Source organism: Quercus robur, chromosome 9 (genome assembly GCF_932294415.1).
Source record: "Quercus robur chromosome 9, dhQueRobu3.1, whole genome shotgun sequence".
Lineage (NCBI taxonomy): Eukaryota > Viridiplantae > Streptophyta > Magnoliopsida > Fagales > Fagaceae > Quercus > Quercus robur.
In genome coordinates, this window is record NC_065542.1 from 41196205 (window position 1) to 41223276 (window position 27072).

Sequence of the window (27072 nt, forward strand, 5' to 3'; positions counted from 1 at the left end):
GAGCGTCTTGACCTGTCTCTCAAGGGCAGTCGTAGGGGCTTCTTCTTGGACGTCATTTGTGGTTGCCATCGAGCGCGTGAGTACCATGTAACTCCTTTATCTAGGAAATGTTACCGTACCCGGTCGTCTTTCCCACAGACGGCGCCAACTGATGACGTTGAAAATTGTCACCAATGGGTCACACCGTACTCGCGACTCGAATCGAACCTGCACGACAAGAACAATCGACGGACGTCCTTCACAGAGCACCGGTGTGGTGCCGGCCAAAGGTTCTCCGACGGTCAAGTTAGAATTATTCTTGTTTTACTTAGAGCGTTAGAGAGGGTCAATTAAAGCGTACCTCGATTACTGTGGGTATTAGACCTTTTATAGTGATAGAGGGTTGACTTTTCCTTTTTGGTTTTCACATCTTTTCAATGTGGGACTCTAGTCCCAATTCTTCTAAGCGTGGTGAGCAAGGATTCCCGTTTCCAGATCATGGGCCCTTATTGGGCCTGTCAGCGATGGACCTTCAACGCGCGTGGGATAGCCCTTGCACAAGCCCAACAGTCCCAACCCGTCAGGCCCGTTCAGGTGGGCCCTTAAGAACGGCCGTCAGGCCCGTTCAGGCGGGCCCGTCAATCAGGGCCGTCATGCCCGTTCAGGTGGGCCCGTCAAGCAGGGACGTCATGCCCGTCCAGGTGGGCCCGTCATGTATTCCGCATTTCTAACCGTCTTCAATAGCCATTAACTGAACTTGGCTGAGTTCTTCCCTTAAATATCTTGATTCAAGTCCTAATCCTTCACAAATTAAATCCAAAACCCACAAACTCAGCTTCCTCACCTCTGCTGCATGATTACCAACCACCTCCCTGTAATTTAAGAGGAGAAAAAGTGGAGGTTTGTCATTATCAACTTTAAAATATATAAATATATATATATATATATATATATATTAAGTTGATGCTGTATTTATGTGATAAATTGAGTATCAAGTTAAGGGGAATGTACCTTCTCAAAAAAAAAAAAAAAAAGTTAAGTGGAATTTAGCATCGTAAAAGCAAAAAGACGAGGCAGATGATATTATCGGAAATTATAAGGAAAATCTTTGAAAGAACTGTTTGCAATACTAGATAACATAAGTGAACAAATGAAATAAGCTTTGTGCATGGGTACGATCTTTAGATATATATTTATTAAAATCATGTTATAAGAAAAAGTGTTATTAGGGATACTAAATATTTTATTGCATAAACCTTACAAATAAATGTGTCACCAATTCAAAATAGTAATTAAAATATTTAGGCTAAATTACAAATTGCACCATTTAATTTTACTAAAGGATGCAATTTGTAATTTAGTCTAAATATTTTAAATACTATTTTGACAGCGACTAACAGAATAACTAAATTGACCAAAAAACAAAATTGAAAGTTAGCTAAGGTCATAATTAAACGAAAGTGAAGTTATTAGAATGAATTGAATATTGGGCAAATTAAGTTAGACAATGCAATTTGTAACTTAGCCAAATATTTATTTACTATGTGTTGAAATTGAACCGATCGTATTCATTGTCATGACATTTTGTAAGTTTTTGTAGTAAAATTTATAGTATCTTGAGTATTTTCTTATACCAAAACCATACGAGTTCACTCCAAGGATTTTGACATGATTGCACCAACAAAGAAAATGTATAAATCAATCAGTGCGTATGCCACTACAGAGAGGTCATGGGTACATATTAGGCCAAACATACCGATAATGAGGTGGCTTTTCTGGCCAAAATTGCATGTGTTCCTCTAGATGATGACAAGGGTGTCTCAAAGTATCTCTCCAGTAGTGTACCTTCTCTGAATCATAATCTATGCTTGTGTCTACAACTTTGCTTGGGGGTCCTCAGAATATAAGCTTGCCTTGTCCTTGGCAGGCAGCACAATGAACTCCTTGCCCACATCAATTACATCATGCGTCAGTTTCTCTGAAACCCCATGATTAATCAACTGTTTTTCCAATCCAATAAAATGAAATTTGTTTAGAATTCTAACAAAGCTAAACATGGTTCTAAAGTGACTATCAATATTGTAATATGAAATTTTCTGAGAAACAAAATGAAGAAGATTGTAGTATATCAAACCCGAAAGAATCCAAATTCTTGGCTAGCCTGTATAATCTGTTTAATCAAGTGTGCTCGATCAAAACTAAGCTCTCCTTCAAGATCAATCACTGGAATAGTCTCACATAGAGGAACTTGTGTCTGTCCTGGTCTACTTTCTGGTGGTAATATGTAAGTTTCTGGCACAAGTTGCAAGTGACATCTGCTTGATATGAGCTTCTCCATTTTTGTCAAATAAGTGCACTGTATAATTTAGCTTAGGGAAAAGTCAAAAGGATTGCCTGCTGGCTAGCTTTCTCTTGTAGTTGTAGAGATATTTGTTTTTTTCAAGTGGACAAAGAAATAGGTATTCAAATCCTTTCAAAAGCATATTCTTTCAATGATCTTGTTGACAATTTGTATAACAGAAAACAAAAACAGACAAGTCACTGTTGCCAACGCGAATAAATTAAAGAAATGGTTCTACTTCTATCCCTAATATTTAATCCTTCTCTCAATTTATTCTTGGTTTTGGATGCCTAACACAACAAAGACTGAAGCCAAATGGATTTTTTTTTAATGTTTCTAAAGAAAAGGGAAATAAATTATAATAAATATTCGAACAGAGTTTAATTGGAAAAGCATCTTTAAATAATGTACTATAAGACATATATAAAATGGAGGTCTATATAAGAACAAAGCAAAGCTTATCCTGCAGGGACGAGGGAATCATTGCAACTTGATTCGTTTTCTTAGACCTAATTTATAGGCTTAAACTTTTGGGCTAAATTATGTAATCTCTATATGTTATATTAGCTCCTCAATTAGAGTCTCCCCAATGTCTTATATCCCTAACAAGTGATATCAAAGCTGATAGTTCAAGATCAGTTATTCATTAGTTAGTCTCACCAAGTAGAAGAGGAAGGCTTCCATGTAAGTTCCACCCATAGTTAAGGAAGACTCCCATGTTCACTCCACCCATAGTTACTGAAGTGTCACAAGTGACTTGGTAAAAAGCTCACATGTGAAGGGGGAGATTTGTTGATTAATATAACATAATTAGACCCAAACTCATAAGCCTAAACTTTTGGGTTAAAATGTGTATGTATATGTTATGTTTACTCAATTGAAGTCTCCCAATGTGCTATCTCTTAAACAACTCACAAAACCTTTGGGGAAAAAAACATTATGTTAGATTGTTAGTTGTTGTAGCAACAATCTTTTTTTTTTTTTTTTTGGATAGAAAAGGAAAATTCAAACTAGGGAAGTCAATACCGTACTGGTATTGACCGATACTAGGGAAATATATTGTACCGGCTGTATCTGGCATATTTTGAGTGTTTCCACCAATATTGACGTTGCGGTTGGTACAATAAATAAATGTTAAAATTTTAGATTTATATATATATATATATATATATAAAATAAAAAAATAAAAAAAATAAAAAAAACAAACTTATTATTTAAGATTTTTTAAAGAAGAATTTAATTAAGCTAATATATTGGTTAATGTATTTAGGCTAATATTTAGGCTTATAAAATATTTGGATTTTTTTGTTAATAAACATAAAAATTAGTACTTACATAAATAAATATGCAAATACAAACACAAATATATATATATATATATAGCGGTAATCTCGAAATAATGTACTGGTATTTAAATATGTTGTTCCCTAACCAAACCAAAGTGCCTCTGATTTGAAATTGACTCTCTATTGAAATGGACATTGAAACGGAATTAGGAATTTTGAAAAGAAGTCCTATAATTTGAATGCATCTCCAATAAGCTTTGGATCTTAGGGCTAGCTAAGTGAACATTTTTTTTTCCCCTTCAATAGGTCCATGAGCAAACCCAACCCAACCCACATACCACACGAGGTTTCAATATTCATTCATAAGATCCACTGTGTAAAAACTAAAAAGTAGTTAAAGCCCACTTAAAAACATCATTCTACATCGTGCTCCACCTCTCATATTAAGCGTAAGACACTGTTTAATTCTTAAATCACGTGACTCATGTTTTTTAGTCAGCCCTTAGGTCTGGTAAAGTGGACCCGTTTTCTGATAATCACTTCTGCCGCTTTAATTTTTTTTTTTTTTTTTTTCTCTCACTTCCCATCTTCTTTTGCATATATTCTTCTTCTTCTTCCACGGTTTTGTTGTTTGTTTTCTTTTTGGGAGGGTGAGTGGTATAGTTGCAATGGATTTAATTTGAACGTAGCAAAAGAAAGCTATATCCTGGACTTTGCAAGCCTCTTAGCCCTTACAAAATCATATATGGCAGTAAGTTTTTCTTTCTTCTTCTGTTTTTTTAATTTTTATTTTTAAATCTCTCTTGGTGTTATTATTTTAACAATTTTTCTTATAGAAAATTCTGAGTTGATCATACTTGTAGCATTTATATATAAATTGATACTTTGAAAATCTAAATAATATAATAGTTTTAGAAAAATTAAATATATATATATATATATATTTTTTTTTGGGTTGATGATTAAGGTGATGGATAATACTGATAATGGATTTCGGTTACTGTTCATTAATGAAATCACTATGCACACTATGCATTTGCCTAATTGCACTGTTCATGTCTCATGAACAATTCAAGAGGCGTTGGATTAAAAAAAAAAAAAAAAAAAAAAAAAAGGCAAACGTAGGAATTATAATTCCTATCCAAACGCCTTCTAAGACTGAACGTCAATCAGTCCGAAAATTGATCCATCCGTTATATCTGAATCAGTAAAAACTATATTGATAGATGACAAAGATGAAATCCATGCTATTATAAAAAGAAGAGGCGATTCCAAAATTAGGCATGCAGTTTGAGATATTGAGGAAGAAGCATATGATTTTTATAACAATCATGCTAAAGATTGATGTCGCGGAAGTCTAAAAAAAACACACACGATGCTCTCTTGATGGAATAGAAACTAAACTGTTAGTTCCTAGGTGATAAACCTTGAATCCACGAGGGGTTCCTTGAATCTACAAGGGGTCTGGAATCCACCAGAGAACACAATAGACAAAAGTCTGAATTTTTATTGATAATAAACTATGAAAAACGTTTACAGACTGGGGCATTTTTAAGGGCTCCGTAAAACTTGATAGACAAAAAAATATATTCTAAAATAACTACTAATTAATACCTAATCATAACAGGAACCAAATTAGACCTAAAAAGCATTAAATGCACCTAAAAATAAGGAAATAAATCAACTAAACCTAAAATAATGTTTTTTACATAAAAATACCAAAAATAATAAATTACAATAATTAAATAGTAAATTTTGTCCTACATCAGACCCCTCCACTTGAAACAAACTCGTCCTCGAGTTCATCTTTGAAATCTGAAATCTCCCATGCCAAGAGAACTAATACTTTGAATACTTCATCTTCTTTGTCTTCTTGCCAAACTTGAAAATCATTAATTGGGCAACTTGAACTTCTTCTCCCTTGATCTTCATGTAATTTACAATATTTACCAAATAAGAGTCAATGATCAAATCAAATCTTTCCACCCCAATAAAATCAATAAACTTTGTTTCGATGTCTCCCAATAAAATAATAGGAGTTTGAATGTTGCAATCATCTAACTTGATTTCATCAAGATCATTGACAACATCCTCTATAATTTCTTCTTTAATGGTCTCTACTATCTCAACCTCAAGATCTTTCTCTATAATGGGGTCTTCATTCATCTCCTCCACAATCTTGATTTCAAGTTCTTCTTCTATAACAAGGCTTTCATTAATTTCCTCAGAAATCTCTATATTTTCTTCTTTGACTTCTCCATATTCTTCAAGAACAATATTGAAAGTTCAAATAGTGTGTAAAACACCTATGAATGTTTAGACCTTCAAATTAAAAATACCAACACAAGCTTATAATCAAACAATATATGTGCGGAAAATGAAATATAACTTATAACAAAATTGGTAACACACTCTAAACCATAATTAATAACCAACACAGCAGTAATTAAAAGGTAAAGAGAAAGGGAAGAAAGATGCAAACACAAAGATAACACGACGATGTGTTATCGAAGAAGAAACCGAAGTACTCGGCGAAAAACCTCTTTGCCGCCCTCCAAGCTATCAATAATCCACTAGAGAATAAAGTTTGGATACATAAATAGCAGAAGACCTTCCAAGCCTAATCTACCCAATACACCTAAGCCCTCCAAGCTTCTTGCTCCAATAGGGTTACGCCGAATCTTGTCTTCTCTAACTTACCGAATCCCGTAATAGCCCATTGCATCAACCAAAATGAATTGGTTCCTTCTGAACTACTTCCCAAGCACCAAAATACCTTTTCACTGATATGTGTATGGTGAGATAAGGATTTGGCTAAATGTATCTCTCAAGGATATGTCAATGGAGAGGATGAGAGTAGAGGAATTTGGAGAATCAAAAGATGAAGATTGTGGATGAGTTAATCTTATTTTTCTCTAAGGTTTCTCTCTCAAAATTCTCTTTAGAAGCTCTCTACATTTCATGGGTATAAGGGTATTTATAATAGGGTGTATGAAGAACGCGAAGAGTCAGTTACAACCAAGCAGGGCATTCTGGCGACTCAACCTCGCGACTGAAAGAAGTCGCGAGTTTGAGTCGTGAGCTAACTGTCTGGCCAGACTGAAAGTTTTGTCCTGTAGTGCTACAGCTGGCGTGACCCTTCAGCTCCCCTACATGCTTCACACGTGTGCTACCTTTGGCGACTCGCCAATTGCGAGATCTAGTCGTGAGGCTCTTCTTGAGTACACACTTCTTGAACTTTCTTCACACTCTCTCACACACTACCCTTACATAATTCCCACATAAATACAGGGTATCTAATTGCTAAATTACAAGCAAATTTGACATGGAATAAAGCCAACACATAATTGAATAAATTCAACCTTACAAATATTTTCTTCAACATGTAATTCTTCCTTTAACGATGGAATATTTGGCTCTTCAAAATAATTCAAGTATAAACTTCTTGGCCAATAATAATCTTGTATTGTATACGACAAGATTTCTTCACAATCCAAAAGATAAAATTTGATAGCAAGCATCTTTTTATCCTTGACCATGATCGAATTTTGTCTTTACCTTGTCGGATTCTATCAGATTGTACTCGTTCCCACCAACATAAGGCATACTTACTAGTCTATACAAAGCAAGTCCAACTTTTCTCTTATAACAAATATTCTCATAGCCAAATAAATCCTCTAGATCAAGTAACCAATTAAGAAAATCTTCTTTTAAAAAATAACCATTAAAACTTGCAATTCTTTTATAAGGTCTGTTTGAAATTTGGTTACCAATAGGTTGCCCATGAGTTAGGTCTCCGCTGCAGTTATCCCTATTGTTTCCATTCTTCAACGGTGCCATCCTAGCATAGATATTTGTGAGTGCTTGTCATATGTCACGTAATACTCACTAAGTTATTCGTCGTTGTTGTGGCGGTGGTTACCATCTCGCTAGTTAGCAGTCAGACCAGGGTAAGTCAAGGCTTTAATACCAATTGATGTCGCGGAAACCTAAAGAAAGCACACATGATGCTCTCTTGATGGAACAGGAACTAAACTATTAGTTTCTAGGTAGTAAACCTCGAATCCACGAGGGGTTCCTTGAATTCACAAGGTGATAGGTCAGCCATCCACCAGAGAACACAATAGACAAAAGTCTGAATTTTTATTGATAATAAACTATGAAAAACGTTTACAGACTTAAGGGCCTTTTTAAGAGCTCCGTAAAACTTAACAGATAAGAAAATATATTCTAAAATAACTCTTAATTGATACCTAATCATAACAGGAACCAAATTTGACCTAAAAAGCATTAAATGCACCTAAAAACAAGGAAATAAATCACCTAAACCTAAAATAATGTTTTTACATAAAAATACCAAAAATAATAAATTACATTAATAATATAGTAAATTGTGTCCTACATCAAAGATATACCATAAATATGGTGTTGAAAGTTTTTTTGCAAAGCATTCACATCTATTAGCTTCACCTTGTAAGAATTTGTTCCTTAGATAAAAAAAAAAAAAAGAACAATTAATACTGCTCAAGCTGTTGAAGCTAAATTGGTAGCAAATTCTGGAATTGCGCCAAAGGCAAGTGTAGGATTAATGGCTAGAAGGGTAGATAGAATTGAGCATCTTGGTTTCATTCTTGAGGATTATAACAATTATTTGGGTACAAGACAAATGGAATATATGAAAATCGAGGATACAAGGTGCCTACTTGAATATTTATAAAGCATGTAATTTAAAGACCTAAATTTTTCTTTTGCAATTCAAGTTGACCTTGATGATCTTATTACATATATTTTTTGGACAAATAGCAGAATGAAGTTAGATTATGAATATTTTGGAGACATGGTATGTTTTGATACAACTTATAAAAAAAGAAAAGAAAAAAGATGATTGGCCATTTGCTTTATTTGTTGGTATAAATAATCACAAGCAATGTATTATTTTTGGTGCACCATTAGTATATGAAGACTTATGAAACTTTAAATGTGTTTGTTTAACTCTTTTTGTGAAGGAAATTTCTGATAAGAAATCTCAAGATATCCTCATAGACCAAGATCTTACAATGGCAAAAGCATTAGTTTCACAATAGCCTAAAATACATCATCGTTTATGTGTTTAGCATATGTATCAAAATGCAACGAAATGCCTTAGTGATGTATTTGGAAGGTGTAGAAGTTTTACAATAGACTCTAATAGTTCTGTATATGACCATAACAATGATGAGGATTTTTTAAATGCATGGGAAGAGATGCTTGATAAATATGGTCTAAGAATTAATAGTTGGCTGCAAAGACAATTTGAGTTAAGGGAAAAATGAGTTTTGGTTAATGGGCGAAGTATAACAATATTTTATACTAATAGTCTACGCTTCAAAGAAACGAGAGTATGAACAATCAAATAAAGAAATACATAGATTATAATTATAATTTGCTGCATTTTTTTTCATCACTTTTAGAGATTGGTTAACGATAGACATTATAAAGAGTTAAAAGTATAGATTTTAAAGCAACCCAAAGTAAACCATCATTGGAACACCTTGTTGAAATATTACAGCATGCAGCAATGTTTATACCCTTGTAGTCTTTAAGTTGTTCAGTCATGAATTATGGTTCATTTGGGATTGTGAATTACATAAGTGTAGGGAGGAGGGGCTATGACTACATATAAAATTATTCCTCCTATTAAATCTTGTCAACACATGATTGAAATTGATCATCGACATCTTCAGTACATGTAGTTGTAAAATTTTTGAATTTGTTGGAAATTTTATGTGCCCACACCTTAAAAGTTTTATCTTTACAAAAATTTGAAAGGTACCTGATCACTATACTATTAAAAGGTGGACAAAAGATGCTAAGGGTGGATATGTGAAAAATTTTCACATGTATGTAGGACCAAATAACTAGAACGTAGATGTGTGAAGTCATTACAAAGAGTTTCTTAATAAGAATGAATTCAAATTTGGCGGTAAGAGATTTAATGACTGACTCGTCTTTTCGTATGGCTTTGGATGCTCATGAAATTACTTTGAATAAAGTAGATGCGAGTTTGGAAAATTTATCAATTGAAGAGTCTATTGTTGGGCACCCATATTAAATTAAAAGCTTAACAAGCTAATTAATGATAGTGAATAACTTATTAGTTATGAAGGAAATAAAATTAAAAGAATAAAGCTTAAAGGGAAACAGGTGTCTCGAAAAAGTGCATTAAAAGCCACCTTCCATGAAGATCCAAGAATAAAGCTTAGGTGACATAAAAAAAAATTAAAAAAAAAATAAAAAAAGGCTTAAGTGGCCTTAATGCTCCGTTTCTTCTATGAAATATCTCGCCTTTGTTTAAGCTTTATTCTTTTAATTTTATTTTCATCATATTTAATAGGTTTGTACACTATCATCAACTTGTTGAGCCTTTCTTCCTCAAAAAAAAAAAAAAAAAAAAAAAAAAAAAAAAAAAAAAAAAAAAAAAAAAAACTTGTTGAGCCTTTAATTTAAAATTGGTACTCCCAACAGTAGACTCTTTTGATAAGTTTTTCAAACTTGCCTCTACTTCATTTAATGTTATTTCATGACCAATCCAAAGCCATACAAAAAGATTCATCAGTCAATGCAACTATTCTGGCCAAATTTGAATACAATTTAAGGAACATTTTGTAGTGACTTCCCACATCTACATTCTAGTCATTTGGTCCAACAAACATTAAGTATTTTTCGCTTATCTACTCTTAGCATCTTTTATCCACCTTTTAAGAATATAATGATCATGTACCCTTTTAAAATTTTGCAAAGATAAAACTTTTAAGGCACAGGCACATAAAATTCCAACAAATTCAATATTTTTACAACTACATGTCACTGTAGATGTTGATGAATCATATTCAACCACAAGTTGACGAGATTTACCAGAAGGAACAATTTTAAATGTACTCACAGCTCTCTCCTGTCCACACTTATGTAATTCACAATCCTAAGTGAACCATAATTCATGACGAAACAACTTAAAGATAGAAAGAGTATAAACATTATTGTATGCTGTAATATTTTCATAAGATGTTCCAACAATAGTCTACTTTGAGTTGCTTGAAAATCTACTGTCAACTCTTTATAACATCTATTGTCAACCAACCTTTTAAAGTAATGAAAAAAAAGCACCAAATCATAATTATAAACTATGTATTTCTTTATTTGATTGTTCATAGTACTCTCGCTTCTTTGAGTGGTAGACATCAGTAAAAAATATTTTTTTTTCTCATAAACCGGAGCCCATTTCTTCTTTAACTCAAAATGTCTTTGCAACCAACTATTACTCTCAAAACATATTTATCAAGCATCTTTTTCCCTGTATTCAAAAAATCTTCTTAATTGTCATGGTCATATGTACAACTACTAATGCAAAACTACTACACCTTCGAAATACATCACTAAGGTGCTTCACTGCATTTTGATTCATATGTCAAACACATAAACGACGATGTGTTTTAGGACATTGCAAAGCTAATACTTTTATCATTGTAGGATCTTGGTCTGTGAGGATAGCATGAGGTTCTCATCGGAAATTGCCTTCATAAAATAGTTAAACAACCATGTGAAAGTTTCACAAGTTTCATCATATAATAATGTAGCACCAAAAACTGTCATGCCCCTAACCCAGACAGGGTCTAGGCTCATGGTCAATCTTTCCAAGACACATTGTTTGCAAATAACTCGTATCAAATCATAACACATTTCATGAATGGATTCAATAGTTATTTCTCAAAATAAATTAACCAAGTCAAAACCATACGATTTTAGAGATGCATTACCATGCATATATTAGGTTTAGCTCATCCCACGAGATTTTCAAAGAAGCAAGTATAACAAGTTTTATTAGCAGACATTTATAGAGTACGAAAATAGATAGAGACTTAGACGTGGAAGGGCTGTTAGGGGGAGATCAAGGTGGAAGGTAATGATGATTTTGGCGAGAAAATTGAGTGGTAGAGGGAAGCGAAGTTAGTGACAAAGTTTTGATTCTCATCTTCGTAATGCGATGCTCCAGCGAAGTCTTCATTGGTGCCGCCTCCTCCAACGAAGTCTTTGTCTTCATTGGCTTTGAATTTGATGAGGAGAGAGGATAGGATTTAAAAATATATTATGACAATTTTGTCAATTGAACAAATTATTATATTCCCCACCAATAAATAATGTAAGATCATCCCATTCATAAGGTAATGTGACATATTTTATAATCTTAGATTACCATAATCCAATGCACAATAAAATGAATCAGACACCATAATGTTCACACTACAGTAATATAACCTTAATGTGATTAACATCGCAACGAACCAAATACCCCCTAAAAGTTAGAGTGATGCAAGTCTTTTGCTAACTAATATTTCTTCAAAACATTAGACAAAGGAAGTTAGCGTTAAGCAAGAAGAGAAAATAATTTAAAATAGATGCGTGTCTTAATATAAGAGGTGAAGTACAATGTGAGACATAGAGGCTAGGGTAGAGGACATGCGACTGACATGGCAACCATGCCTTGAACAAGTACATGTGATGCAGAAATTTAGGGATCGACTCCATTCAACCACGTGTATGCTTTCAATAGCTGTTTTTCTTTTCTGATTGATCATGGAAGGATAACCATGATTTTGCAATAGACACCCTGTAAAGATGCTAAGTGCAAAGATGTTAAGAATTAGAAGAAGAAGGAAGTGCAGCAGTGAAGCATATGCAGAGTTTTTGGTTGTTGCTTAAACGACATACAAGTGTGACTAAACGACAGAACTTGATTATTTACTTGTTATGCTACATGTAATTCATAGATAGTTAGTTTTTTTTTTTTTTTTTGATGAGACATAGATAGTTAGTTAATTGTATTGTTTCTGTTCACACGTATCAAATACATGTGTGGTAGCCGTTTTCCTTATAGTATGGAAGTTAGGTTCTTTATTTGTTACTATATAATGAAAACCTCTTGTACATTTTGATTCATTAAGTGAAATACAGATTTGATTCAAGCAATTTCTTGCTCTATTTTCTCTCTCTAGCTCTTCAAGTTTCTCTCTTCTTTTCTTTCTTGGTTTTCCAAATCTTTCACACCCATAGTCCATAAAACACAAATCCAATCAATAAAATTTTGGGCATCACAATCCCTTGTATTTAAATTCTTGACGATCTCATCAAAACCCATGTTTTGGTGCAGTGCGCCCGAGGCACGTGTTGATATTAACCTAGTTTTGATACCACTTCTCATAGTATAACGAAGTGCTGGCTACATTTATGATATATCATAATTTGACCTAGCGTTCGTCTGAAACAGCTTATTTAGTTAAAACTGAAAACTTTTTATTGAAAGTGTAGAAAAAATGTTAAAAAAATAAGCTGAATAGTACAGTAAGACTCATAAATAATATCAAAAAGTGCAATGGAATCCATTAATAATAGCAAAAAAAAAAAAAAAAAAAACTAAAAGTAGAGATAAGCTGAAAAATTCAGCTCATCCTAAATGCACACCTAGCAAACACTTATGTGAGACTTGGCACACCAACACAACACATACTTATCCAATCTAATCCACATAATATGAGGTATTAGTCTTATTAAGTAAGAAGACATACTTAACTCTAGTTTAGGTACTCACTCTACTAGTATAGTGTTAATTAAAAGTAAATGCGGTAGAATGTCCAATCTAGTAGAGCTATATATAAATTAAAAAGATGTCTAAGAGTTCAAGATTAATTTTTATGAGGTTGATGAGGTACTCAATACCTGGCTACTAGATCCCAGTTTAGCTCGTGCTTGGGAGGGATAAGCATAGTACAGGTCTAACATTTGAATCTCAAATCATGAAGATGATGTAGTTCTTCAATTAAACGTATATTGTTTCTCCTTTTATTTTTCTTATTTTGTTTGTAATAGGTAAATAGGGGGAAGGGGGAGTGGCTAGGCATGACAAGAGGTGCTGGAACCACAGGGTATCCCTCAAACCCCATATATTGCCTCACCTTAACTGTATCTCGTGCATATATATTGATATATAATGTGCTATGCGCTATAAAGTATTATATATTGAGATTTCATGGGAACAGACTACTGCAGTCTAAAACAATTCAGGAAATTTAACTGACGTAGGCACTTTCACAAACTGAAAAGAGAAAGCTACAATCTAATATTTCATACTTTTATATATAAATTAATTGCTAGGCATATGTCACGCCCTCTTGGTTATTATCCAGTAATCAAACTCACACTCTCGGTTTCTCCAAAAAAAAAACTCATATACTCTCGGAAAAATTAAGGATTGAAGTCACCCTCTTCAATCAAAGGACATGATTGCTCTCCATCACCTGCAATTTTCACTGCCAACCTTTTGTATGCATAAAAAGAATAAACTCCAACCTTGAGGCCACCTATTTTTAGGATCCCACTTGCCCCTGCCTCTTGGAAACAATCTCATTTTCTTTGTATTCAACTCTAACACAGCCAGCTTTTTCTTCCATCGGAACTTCAGCTTTGATAAAAATCCTTTCCTGCTGCTGTGGCTTGGCGTGGGAGCGGCGTATTCATGAGTGGATGCATAACTATCAGGCTGAGCTGAGAAGATCTCATCACGGGTGCGAATTGTGTTGAGCCTTAGGTGCCTCAGTTCAAGTGACTCCTTGGGAATGTTTCTTGCTAACAAGGGAGAGGCACCGCCCCAGTTATTAGTGCCCAAAGATGGGTGTTGGGGTGTTCTAAAATCCAGTAGCTCTCTTTGCCTCATTCCTGCCTTTGTCCTTGGCGTTTCAATCATTATGCTAGCTCTATTTATAGCTTTGTTATCTTTTTGTTGTAGATATATATGGGAGAAATTTCCAAAGCCCCATTGGATTCTTCTGCAAAGTTGCAAGAGTTAAATTAGTGTGGAGAGAATATACAGAGAGTTTCTAGTTCTATAAAATTACCATTCCCCACCCCCAGTATATAAAAACCCCTGCAAATGCCAAAGGTTGGTATAATGGTTTCTAAAGTCTCATGAGATTTATGATGAAAAACTCAACATGTTGGAGCTACCTTCAAGAAAATAGTCAGATGCTGAAAAAATTTTAGAGACCCATGTTAGCACCCAAAAAAAAAAAAAAACCCGCAACTGTTACATAGTCAAGTTAAAACATAGATTCTGACTGGAAGGAATGCCCACGGCATGCAATAAAGATAATAGTATAAAGATCAGCACATAAATTTGATTCGCATTTCATATTTACTTCAGTCACACCAAGTAGTGCCTGGCGGATTTTGTCATTTACAAGGTTACTTACATAAAGCCATGGAGGGGTAGAAATGGGAACTAATAGTATACTTGTAGAAGACAAAAGATGCCGTACGATTACTTCAAGAATTTAGATAATTTAAATGTCCATTTCTGTAGATATATGTTCAGATGCTAGCCAACTGGAAGCGAAGAAATAATATTCACCTAATCGGTTGATTCTGAAATCTGATATAGCATTGGTGCACTTTGACACTACATATATTTTGGACATGGATTGAAAAAACTAGTACAATAATATATGGACTCTTAGAAAAATAGAAAACTTGGATATTGTTGTGTGGATTTTGTTCCTTTGTGTGTGAGTAACAGAAAAAAAATGGTAACATGGCTCGCATCCTTATAAATAAATAAAATTGAAAAAAAAAAAAAAAAAAAAAAAAAACACACCAAACTATTCTCTCTTTACCAAACAACACACAATCTTATTTTCTCTCGTTTATTTTCTATTCTCCCCATTCTACCTGCAACCAAACGTACCATATAAAGAGACAATGTTTAAGATTGTTTAGACATTCTCAAATACCCAACAAAAATAAAAAAAGTGCCAATCCAATCTTTTCACAAATGGAAAGGAGGGTGAGAATACAACAACCAACACGAACTGTATTCTGATTCTCATTAATAATTTTACTCTTTTTTGAAGGGTAACTTAATTGCCTCAGCCACAAGGTATGAAGCAATTAATCAAATTTTCTAAATACTTCACCAAAGAGTTGTGCTTAATTAATGGGATGTATTTCAGTGGTACCCCAATTATCTGCATATTTAGAAGAAGGATAAAGATCATTCTTTAAACATTAGAACTTTTATTTAAGTATAAATCTTTATAACTGAACACTACAAAGTTCGTATAATACTGGAAATGCTCTCCCCAAATGTGACAAGAAAACTAATGGAATGAGTGAACAGCAACACACGAAAGCTAAGACTGGCCAATGACATTTAGCCCATGCCAGGAGCCAGGATTAACAGAATGCTTTTAGACTTACAATGTTTTAGAAGAAATTTAACGTGAAGTGTGACCATTTTTTGTTATTTAAATACACGCTTCTTTGTTTTTTTCAATAGAAACACCACCTTTGTTGTTCTTATCAATTTTTACTTTCCATCATTATTATTAATTCTCCTTATTAAAAATCTGACTTCATTATAATTTGAAATTATATAGATTTAAACTCTTTTACTAAATAGTTTACTCTATGTTAAATTACCTGAAATTTAATGTCTATTTCAACTAAAATTCTAATAACTTTTTTTTTTTAAAGAATCAAATTCTAGGCACCTTAAATCAACGTGATTTTTACTTTTGTAATTACCTCAACTGACCCAATATTTTGGTTATTAGGAGTCTAATTTTTTCTATATATATATATCAAGAATTAGAATGAAAAATCAATTAAATTTACTTGTAACTATTGCATGGCAAATGTACCAGTGTGTTAACTCTCCATTTAATCAGATAGAAATGGAACTTAATTATAGCTACAACTTGGGGAAGGCACTAGGTCCTCTTAAGATGGAAGGTGTTCCCAAAATGGGTTCTTGAAGTGCTACTCACAACTTGAAGAATATTGGGGGAAAAAGAAAGATCTGTTGCTCCTTGGGCTCGAATTTAGATACCTAGCTTGAAGATGTTCTTGAAAGAAGGTAATTGACAAGTGATTTGCTATATTGCTATTTTCTTTTCTCACATTTTTCGTACATCTGGTAACACACTCGCAAATAAAAAACTTTCAGTAGGTAATACATACTTAATTAACATTGAGTTCCTACTCAAAAAAAAAAAAATTAATTAATTGAGTACTGTAAATCTTCTTAAACCTCTATTCTCTTACTTAGGTACTGTACATGTTGCAGCAAAATAACGAGACTATACAAGAGAATGAGATCCCAATTTCACAGAAAGTAGAACTATTAAGGGCTTTGGAATCACAAATCCGAAACAATTTTGTGTTATGAAGGCAAACTGAGCTTGAAAAGATGACCCTGAAACAACCGATCAAAATCTCAAGGTCTGATTATTACTGTTTAGAATACACATGTGGTGTCACCTATTAAAAGAAAAATAAAAAGAGATAAAATTAAGCAAATTAAACTTCATTGGCAATATTTTACAAGTCACAACTAATAAAGCTATAGGCACAACATTTTCACAACAACTTATGCAATGCACAAAAAAGTTCAATAAAATATTATTTTAATTAAAAAAAAATTATCTCTTTTATTTTGTATATAAATTATTGTGTGTTAAATGTTAAATTTGATAATAATGATATTTATTATCAAAACTGGTCGCCAGCCCGTGCGATACACAGGTTAATGATTTATCTGAGTAGTTTTTGCTATGAAACATGTGAGTTCAAGCTTATAGAACATGTTTTAGTGTCCATTAAGGGCTTTTTTTTTTTTTTTTTTTGGGGGGGGACAATAGCATCCATAAAGTTGCTAGTTGAAACACTTAGACATGTTATGTGGTTCAAGCTAATACAAAGTTAGAACATTTGTGTTTGTAGCTAACTCATGAACAAATAATTAGAAAGCTGTTATTACATTTTGAACATAAGCTGAAAATACATGTTCACCTTGTAAAATAACACAAAACAAATAATTAGAACACAAATAATCCTTTGCTAAGTAGATAAATTAAAACTTTCTCACATCTTAACTCTCGCGTGTAGTATATTGCAACTTGCTGAGGTAATTTCCCTTTGGATTCTCCCCTGGGATTTTGTTGCTTCTATTTGAACCATTCACTTTCCTCTTTGATTGCTCATCATCCAAATCAAAAACTTCAATTGTTCCTCCACCCAAGATGGAAATTCCTACATACACTTTCTTTGGGTCTAGCACTAAGACTCACACAAACATACACATAAATACGTACATAAATATTCATACTAAATGATATACTTTTAGGATCTTAGCAATATCAAGTTAGGATCTAAGACACAGACATCCATCTCCAAAATATGCATGCAAATTTGGATCTAAGACACACACACACGCACCCATACATGTATATATATTCAAACTATATAATATGGTTCTAAGATTTTACCGATATCAAATTTGGATCTAAGACTCAGAAATCCATCTACAAAATATGTATGCAAATGCTACAAGCATGTTACGAAGCCTCAATATTTACTTTTCCTTTATTACCTATGTGATGTTCAAAACAACAAATTATATGTCATTCAACCCAAGTACTAAAAATCACAAAGTAAAACTAACCATGCCCAAAATTTTGGAATTGAATTAAATATAGAACTTTCACCACCAAAAACAAACTATATAACCATCAACAGTATAAATAAAAATATCATTACATCTCCAAAGAAGAACCTAGCTTTTGGGGCCAATCATGCCATAAGAACAGCTGCAGCTGCTGCATTGGCAGCATGGTTCTCATTTAAAAAGATCAAGATGCCAAAAAAGTAATGATAATCTAAACTTTTATTGAAGAATTGAATTTTCCCCAAATAATTTGATTGAAGAATTGAATTTGACTAATTATGAAATTTCAAAATGTCATTTCAACTTCATCTACATAATGACTAATGCAAAAACAAATTAAGCACTGCAAGATTTTCCATTAGTTACACTTAAAAAAAAAAAAAGTGAAAATCTTCAAGAAAAAGTAAGCCTAGAGTCATATTTATTTCATTGTTTTAGGTCACTGGTTTGATGGTCAAATTGCTAACCTTACTGTAAAAGACAGATAAAAAAGAAAAAGAAAATAAAATTGAAGTCATATGGACTTACCCCTCCATGTGCAAGAGCAATGGCCATGATAGTTGCAGCTTCCACGACCCATGATAAAGGAATCCACATAAAACCCAAAATTTTTAGTATTTTATTTTTAAAAGTAAGATAGAAGAGTAGAAGAACCAATCAGTGAGGGAGATTAAACAAACAATAATGAAAAAATAAAAAAGAAGGGATGAATATGAAAATTTAACATTGCTTTTCTAACCTTTTCCTCCTCAAGTTTGTTGTATCCAAACAAATCCGCATCAGATCAAAGGTCAAATCTTTTATTATACAATTAAGATGCTCAGGGGGTAAAATTTCCAACATTAAGCAACTTATAATTTAGCATCAAACAAATAAGATAAAGTAATGGAAATTCCTTTGTATTTCCATCTTTTTTATTCTTCCTGATTCTAGGCAAATCAAAGTATTAACATGACGCTGCTTGAATTTAACATTAAAGATCTAATTTCTTCCAATTGAATATACTTCCACAAAAAGAAAATGAAAAATAAAAATTGATTGTTTGTGGCATAACAAAATATATTCTACTAAGTATCAATTTGAGTCACTAAACTTCTTCATCTAACTACGAAGCTAATAACATTTGGCTTTATTATTCTTATATTTGCAACTATGAATTTTCACACAAAAAATAGAGAATATTGAATGGCTTTCATAACTGGGACATTCATTAAGGTAAAATTGGCATGCCATAAGATGATAAAAGAGTATAGTGATTTAAAGAACATCAGGGGGAATGGCCTATTCAACCATCTTGGATTTCCTTTAGATTCAACCCTACACCAAGTTGTTAGAAGAAAATTTGCATTGTCAAATAGTTTTTTTTTTTTTAAATAAACATTGTTAGATAGTTCATTACATCTCACTCACTGTTTTCTCTTAAGTTTAGTAATCCACAAAAAAACTCATGGGCAAATAGTTAAGTCATTCTCATTGTATTTAAGTGTTCCTATCACCAATCCTTTTCTGTTGGTGTCTACTCCTGCACCTTGCCAATATGCTAAACTCCCCACCTCATCCATTTTACACAGTTCCTAGTTGGACTCTAGATTCACTCTATAGATTGTTATTACTAAAGCAGCAGGTATAGTTGGGCCAGGAAACGTTTAGTGGCCCACTATTGGACCAGTTATTTTGATAATATACTTTGTGAGTGTGATATAGTATTAGTGTTACTTTTGGGTCATTTAATTAAGTTCTTGTGTTTTGCACATTTGTAGATGACCAAAGTATAACACTTTTTGAGGAATTTGCAAAGGACCCTAAAACTATTGTCTCACAAAGTTATGAAGTTGCTCTAAGCATGCTTGAATTTGAAAGATCATGAAAATCATTTGAGGTATACTCTCTAAATTTGAAATATATTTAAAACATTGGTTTGTTTTCAAAAGTGACTAACAACTATTATCTATGCAGTACCTTTTCATGCAAGCTCCCCTTGTGCATTAAATTATTCCAAATTTTAACAAAGTAGTCATTGCATCTATGCACATATTTGAAGAATGAATTGGAATATGAAAAAGAATGAGCTATTGATGAATGAAGTTGGGAAGGAAATAAGTGAGGAAAGAAGTAGGAAAGCCAAAGAATTACATAGTCTTGACCTTTGTTGCATTGTTCTGCTAATTTGCGACCATACTCAGTGGACTGATCTGAGTTCATAAGTGTATCACTACTCTACCTGGGACTTTATGTAAGAACATGCTTGTGTGCTTCAAGAAGAGCACTCTAAGCTTACGGAGCTTCTCATCAGTTTAAAATTCAATAACATGTAAAACCACATCAAGTTTAAACAAATTCACCCCAAACAAACTTCAGATTAGCCATAAATAATCACAAATGCATTGGAAAAAAAAAATCAAACAAAGAAAATCAAGGGGAAAGAGAGCAAAAAATCTTACAGTGGATTGCTATCCGCAAAACAATGTGAAAGCAGATTGTTGTAACAGAGCTACATCTACATTTAGTTTAATTGATCCAGCCTTAGCATGTTGATCAGAGTACCATAGTGTTCCACCTAGTTCCTTAGGTTCCATATAGGTTCAAAAGTAAAAGGTATGTAAGCAAAGCATTGATCTTTTAATAATACTAGTGAAAATCCATAAGGGCATTTAGAGAGTGATGTTAAAAATACTTTGTGGGAAATCACAATTATTAGCCAAACAATCATATGTAGAATCCTCACTGAGATCCAACATCAAACACTTCATGGGCAATAGTCTCCAATAATTGAATAACAAAAATTGACATTTCAAAAACCCTAATTTTGAACTCCAAAAAAAAAAAAAAAAAAAAAAAAAAAAAAAAAAACACCCTCAAACACACAAAATTGAAATTTTCAGTTTGAATTGCCACAACCATCATACAATTTCAATAGCAAAATGGCTCTTTTGAATCAAAACCAAATAGTTTTAATCTACAAAAATCAAAAGGCTATTAGAGCAGCTATGGCAGTGGTCGAGTTGTTGATAGTGTAGCTTGGTCATGGAAAAAAAAATTGAAACTCCAAACCGAAGTAACCACAGAAATTGAAACTCCAATAAATAAATCAAAACCCTATAGTAACTACAAAAATCAGAAAGCTACAATATGATTAAAGCACCTCACTTGTGCGAATTGGGGTTGGAGCTCAATGCTTCGGTGACTTAGGCAAAGGTCTTGTCATGGCTGTGATGGGTGATGGTAGTTATGGCAGTGGCAGAGCTACTAATGGTGGGGCATGGGTGGGACGTGGGAGAGAAGGAAATTGGGTTTTTAACTACCTCGGGATGTTGTTGTAGAAATTAAATGATAATTGATTGTTGCTTTTATAAAAATAAAAAAGTTTATAATATTTATTTAAGTAATGCTGACGTGGAAAATTGTGAAGAGGTCAGAGGTTTCGGGTTTATATATATATATATATATTTATATATATATTGATTTGACTCTCTCTCTCTCTCTCTCTCTCAAGGCTATAAATCAAATTCCTTTGTGGAAAAGAAAAATTAATTACTTCTTCAACAAGTTATATGTTACTTCTTTGACAAATAATAAAATTTCCTTCCACATAGTGAAAATCCAAAAATAATAACTATGAAAACTTTCATTCCACAAAAAGAAAAACAAAATAAGTAACGAAGTCAAAGTAGAAATTCAAGATAATTTTTAAATCTTGACTTTTGGAATAATCTCTCTTCTCATATTTAATGTGGCTTTTGTTCAAAAGCTCATGACAACAACCTAGAGACCTAATTTTATAAAATAAAATAATATATATATATATATATATAATATAGTTTATCTATATAAAAAATCACGATTTTCAAATAGCAATCTATTTAATTAAAAATTTCTTTTCAGATGTGTTGAATGCCATATAATTCTTCCTTGCCTAAACAATGAATATTATGACACGTTGTGATCCTGTCCAAAAGACATTACTTAAATTGGAAGCTACTTGATAAAAAAAAAAAATCTCATATTACTAAAAGTTGTAACTCTTAATAAACACTCAGTTAAACAAAAATACTTTATAATCTATCAATTTATAAATTAATTATCCTTATGTTTAAATGTGTCCCATCATTTAATTATATATAACTATATAAGGCATTTGAACTTGAGTTCAAATTATTGTTCTAAAATAAACTTGAAAATTTTAAAAATAAAATAAAGAGCTTAACTGGAAGAAGTTAAATGGCTAGAAAAATGATGGTAATGATGGATTTGATTATCCTTATTCTTGTAAAAGTGAAAGAAAATGACCTTGCCTTTAGTTCTTTCCATTCCTCTTTCACTTTCAATCTCACTTCCTTTACTTGCAAAACTTGATGATGTTCAAGAAGATGAATTTTATGGGTGCATTACTAGAAAAAATGAAGTGTAAAACAATTGAGGGGAAAAGGTTTAAACATTTTATACAATTGCATTGTAAGCCGTTATAAACATTGTCTTGTCAAGCACAAGGAGCCGATACCCAGCAAATTAAAGTGCTTGCGAACGGGTTATTTAGGCCTTTGATTCTTGCATCAGGAAGCACTCTATTTTACGTGCTCATGCAAAATGTCTACTCGAATGGTATGAAAAGTATATCAAAGATTTCAAATTCGGTAAGTAGTTTTTCCAACCTCTAGCTCTCTTTATGACAAGAATGTACATATGCAAGCTAACCAAAACAATCATCAATTAAATATATATGTCGATGGTTAGAAAAGATTTCTGATTTATATAAACATACTAGGGATGAATTATTTATCTTCTATATCTTTGATTTACTTATTTTCAATTTTTATACCTTCCATTGAGATATATAAAGAAAATTAATAGTTTAGTAAATATGAACGAGTCTACCTAAGGGTCTCTTTGGCCTTAGTTATTACAATTGTCTACAATAATTTTTTTTTAAACATTTTTAGATTGTGAATGTTTTTACAATGGTTACCGAGATAACCTTAGCTATTAAGATTGTTCACTTGCGAGTCTTAGCCAAGGTTATTGTGATCACCCCAATTTTATAAAAACCATAAGTTTGTAGGAAACGTTCTCACGTGGGAATCAATAAACTTGTTAGCTTTGTGGAGAAGTACAATTTTACCTTTTTGTGTTATTATTCTAACTATAATTAAATTAAATACCCCTTTTTATTTCTTTAGTTTATTAGTGGTTTCAATTTGGTCTTCATATTACCCCTTTTTAAAAATCATATTCTTCATTAAAAAAAATCAAAATCACTATAATTTAGCCCAATAAAATTAACTTAAATAATTTTTATAGGTGATATGTTTTTTATGTTGTGGCACACTCATAAGTTAGCGTGAAATTAATAGGGGTTGATAACAATTTACACAACGCATATGTTGTTAATTTTGCCAAGTCATGTGTAATATGAGATGCCATGACATGTTAAGATCACGGTTTTGGATCAAATATTCTGCTGTTTAGTTTTTGGTCTTAATCTTACTCATTTTAAGTTATCTTTCTCCTTCTGTTTTCCTTATATAGTGCTTCAATCTGAATTTTTTCTTTCTTTTACTTTTTCATCTTTCAAGTTCTATTTAACGAGGGGAAAATGTATACATGTTATGCCTTCATTTTGTTGGTTTACTTTGTCCCATGATTGACATATGCAAATCTATTGTTAGATTAAATAAAAATACAGTCAATTTCAAATCAATAGTATAGATATTAATAATGGTTTTCAAAAGAAATGAGGGAGGTTAATTGCAATGTGTTAATACCCATTTTTGCCACACATTCTCTATAAGCTTGACTCAATTAAGCCTAACCTCATTATGGGCCCAATTCATGTATTATATTATTTTTTATTCTTTTAAACATGGCCCAAGCCTGTGCAACATATTAGGGAAATTGAGGAAGTATGGTTTGGAGGGTATGGGTTGGTTCCTTTCAAACTTTTTGCATGAGCCCAACCCATGCGTGCTAACAAGTGGGCAAGGGACACTGGTAACACTACCAGCTCACGGAGGAGGTCTTGTACCCAAAATTTCCACCTCAAAAGAGCTTTCATGCTCTGGCTGACTGCGGCCTAAAGTTTCTGCTCGAACCCATTTTTGCCTTTAAACATAGTTGGCTCCCATTGTCCAACTCCATCTGCTAGCCCTCACTTAGGTGAACGTCCCAATGGTCTGAAATGTTTGACCAAGGGCAACCAATTAGAGCAAACCCCTTTTATTTCCAAAATTATGTAAAAAGCAACCAACTCATTTCCTAAGCAAAAGGCAAACTACACCAAATCATGGAAATAGCACTCAAGAGATCCAAAGCCTCTCTCTCTCTGCCCAAAAACCAGTCATTAGCAATACCCCAAAGCTCAATACAAGAGTCTCTCTTCAGGTAAAAAACCAAAAACCACGTTCTACCCTCAGAGCTAAAACTTTAGAGTGAAAGCCCATTCAACTAGCTAACATTCTCATAATTCTAAACCTTAGGGGTGGAAATATGGGTACAAGGGAACTTCCCTCTCTTCCTCACAACCTCTCTCAATTTCCTCTTCTCGCTGATTATAGGCCGAAATTTCGGACTTGTGTACTTTTTCTGCATTTTCTTGTATTTCAGTTATGGCATTTTGATTTCTCTCTTGTTAAAGCACCAATAGCCTTTTTTTCATTATACATTTGGAATTTTGGGCTTGATTCTCCACAAATAAACACTTCTAAAGAACCCAATGAGAGATTTAGGCTAATCTTGCATTTTTGGCCCTTGTTGAAAAAACGTCCCTGACATTTTGGCGACTCTACTGGGGAGTCAAGCAGCTGAAACAAGAGAGATCATGTATCCAAAGATTCGAAACAAGCAAAAGATGGTGTCTCACACCAACTTGTCGTTCCATGAGAAACCATGTAATGCTTTGCTGCTCAAGAAGAGCATTGTGGAGTTGAGCTAAAAAAAGGTCCATCCTCAACTCATTGAGCCGGTGGAAATGCCCCAAAACGTGCAATGAAATTGCTCCAACCTCTAGAATCCATCTAAGAAGTGAAGAATTTTAAGGATGGAGGGAGAATTAACTTTCTTATTAAAGCTTCCACTCATCTATATTTTTTTTAGCTATCATTCTTATGGATGAATTATCCTACATCTCCTGCTTTATATAATATTTGAGAACATTTTTGTTGTAGCATGAAAATGTAAAAATGGTGAAGCACAAGTCTGACCGCAAAGGGTAGGAAGGTAGCAACCAATAATCAACGAAGCGAAGTTCTAAACATCAACTTCAACCCAAGAACCCCTAATGACAACGCTAAAAGCTCATCATTGACATCTCCTCAACATATGTCTTCTTCATTGTTGAGTTTGTATTGTTGTCGAGGTTAGTGCTGAGCATATGGGGGCTGCTGTTGGTGATTAACTTGTTTTGAGACAAGTATAAATGCTACTGTGTGCGTCCTTTCGCAGCTAAATAGTTGACGTCACCACTAAATGAAGTCTTCACCAAATAGCTGAAGGTCATGGCCAAATGGCCTACCGCAAGTCGCGAGATATTCCACACCAATTCTTCAAGTAGTGATATTTCATAAACCATGTTTGGAAGTCATACGAGCGACATATTAGCGCCAATGCACATTTAAGCTAAGACTTTTAAGCACTCTCTTTGCTAATTAAATCTATCTATGTCATTTAAATCACTTCAACACTCTAAATTTGTCATCAAAATATTTTTCTATAATTTGTGTGTACTACTACACTTAGCCATGACTATTGCTTGCTAATGTGAATTGCATTTGCACTAAGGCGCAAAACGAAAACCTTCTTGGAACATCGAACAATGAAGGAAATCCGAACTTAATCCTCTCTCACCCAAGCCGTGACAGGCTCATGCACTCCAAACCATGACAAGCTCACACATCCAAAGTTGACATATTTGCGCACATCAAGCCATTACAAGTTCATACATTTCAAGCCATGACAAGCGCACGCATCCAAAATCATGGTCGATCCGTACATGCCAAGCCATGACATGTTCTTATATCTCAAGTCGTGACAAGCGCATTCCAAGCCATGCCAACAGCTTAATCATTCTTGAATTCAAGATTATGCTTGAAGAAGGAAGCACTAATGTTGTCATCCTCAAGTAAATTGTTCTTATCACTCAACTCTTACAAAGAGAATTCCTAAGTAAGCCCAATAGTAGGGGGCTTGGCATGCACCTTTGAAGGAGGCTTTACAAGACCTCGCTAATATTGTCAAATATCACAAATCCACATGCTAGTTGTTGGAAATCCATCCTAGAGATTTTCAAGTGGAATCTTAGCATAATGTGGATGCTTGGAAAAATTGGCATAGAGGTTAACCAAAGCACACGAGAGAAATTGTTATGCTAGGGAGTCAATAGCCCTATACTAACATCTCTAATGCTTAGCCCACCATTGTCCCAAAGTTAGAAGCCAAGCAAGCAAAGTATGGAGCTACTATCTGCAATACCATGTATCTTCGACAAAGAGACTAACTAAAGCATGGGAGAAAAAACTATTGTGCTGGGAATGAAACAACCCTATACCAACATCTCCGATGCTTAGCCTATTATTGTCCTAAAATTTGAAGCCAAGTTAGCAAAGTATGGAGTCGCTGTTTGTGGCACAACAAATCTTCGATAAAAAGGAATCATATTCTACCTTATATAACAGATAGGAGGACCCTCATTTTCAATAATTATCTTTGAGTCATATGAAGAATACTAAGGGAGAAAGAAATCCCACCAACAACTCTTGGTATATCCTATAAATCTTCTAGACATGAGTGTCCCAAAGCATTCCACACTTAGGGCTTGATCTTGCCGAACCTATCCATTCGCCCTTGAACGAGTACATTTGGATCCTTGCCACCACTAAGTAATTCATTAAGTGGGCAAAAGAAATTCCACTCAAGAAAGTAATGGGAGTGGCCATAGCCAACTCCAT

General features: G+C 33.4%; 1 long non-coding RNA gene across 1 annotated transcript; it reads right to left on the reverse strand.

Annotated features, from left to right (window-relative positions):
• Positions 1-725: 725 nt before the first annotated feature.
• Positions 726-2372, reverse strand: LOC126698393 (uncharacterized). Its single transcript, XR_007646449.1, has 3 exons — positions 2114-2372; positions 1736-1979; positions 726-851 (listed from the first exon to the last, which is right to left on the reverse strand). It is a non-coding gene; the product is annotated as an uncharacterized LOC126698393 (long non-coding RNA).
• Positions 2373-27072: the final 24700 nt, after the last annotated feature.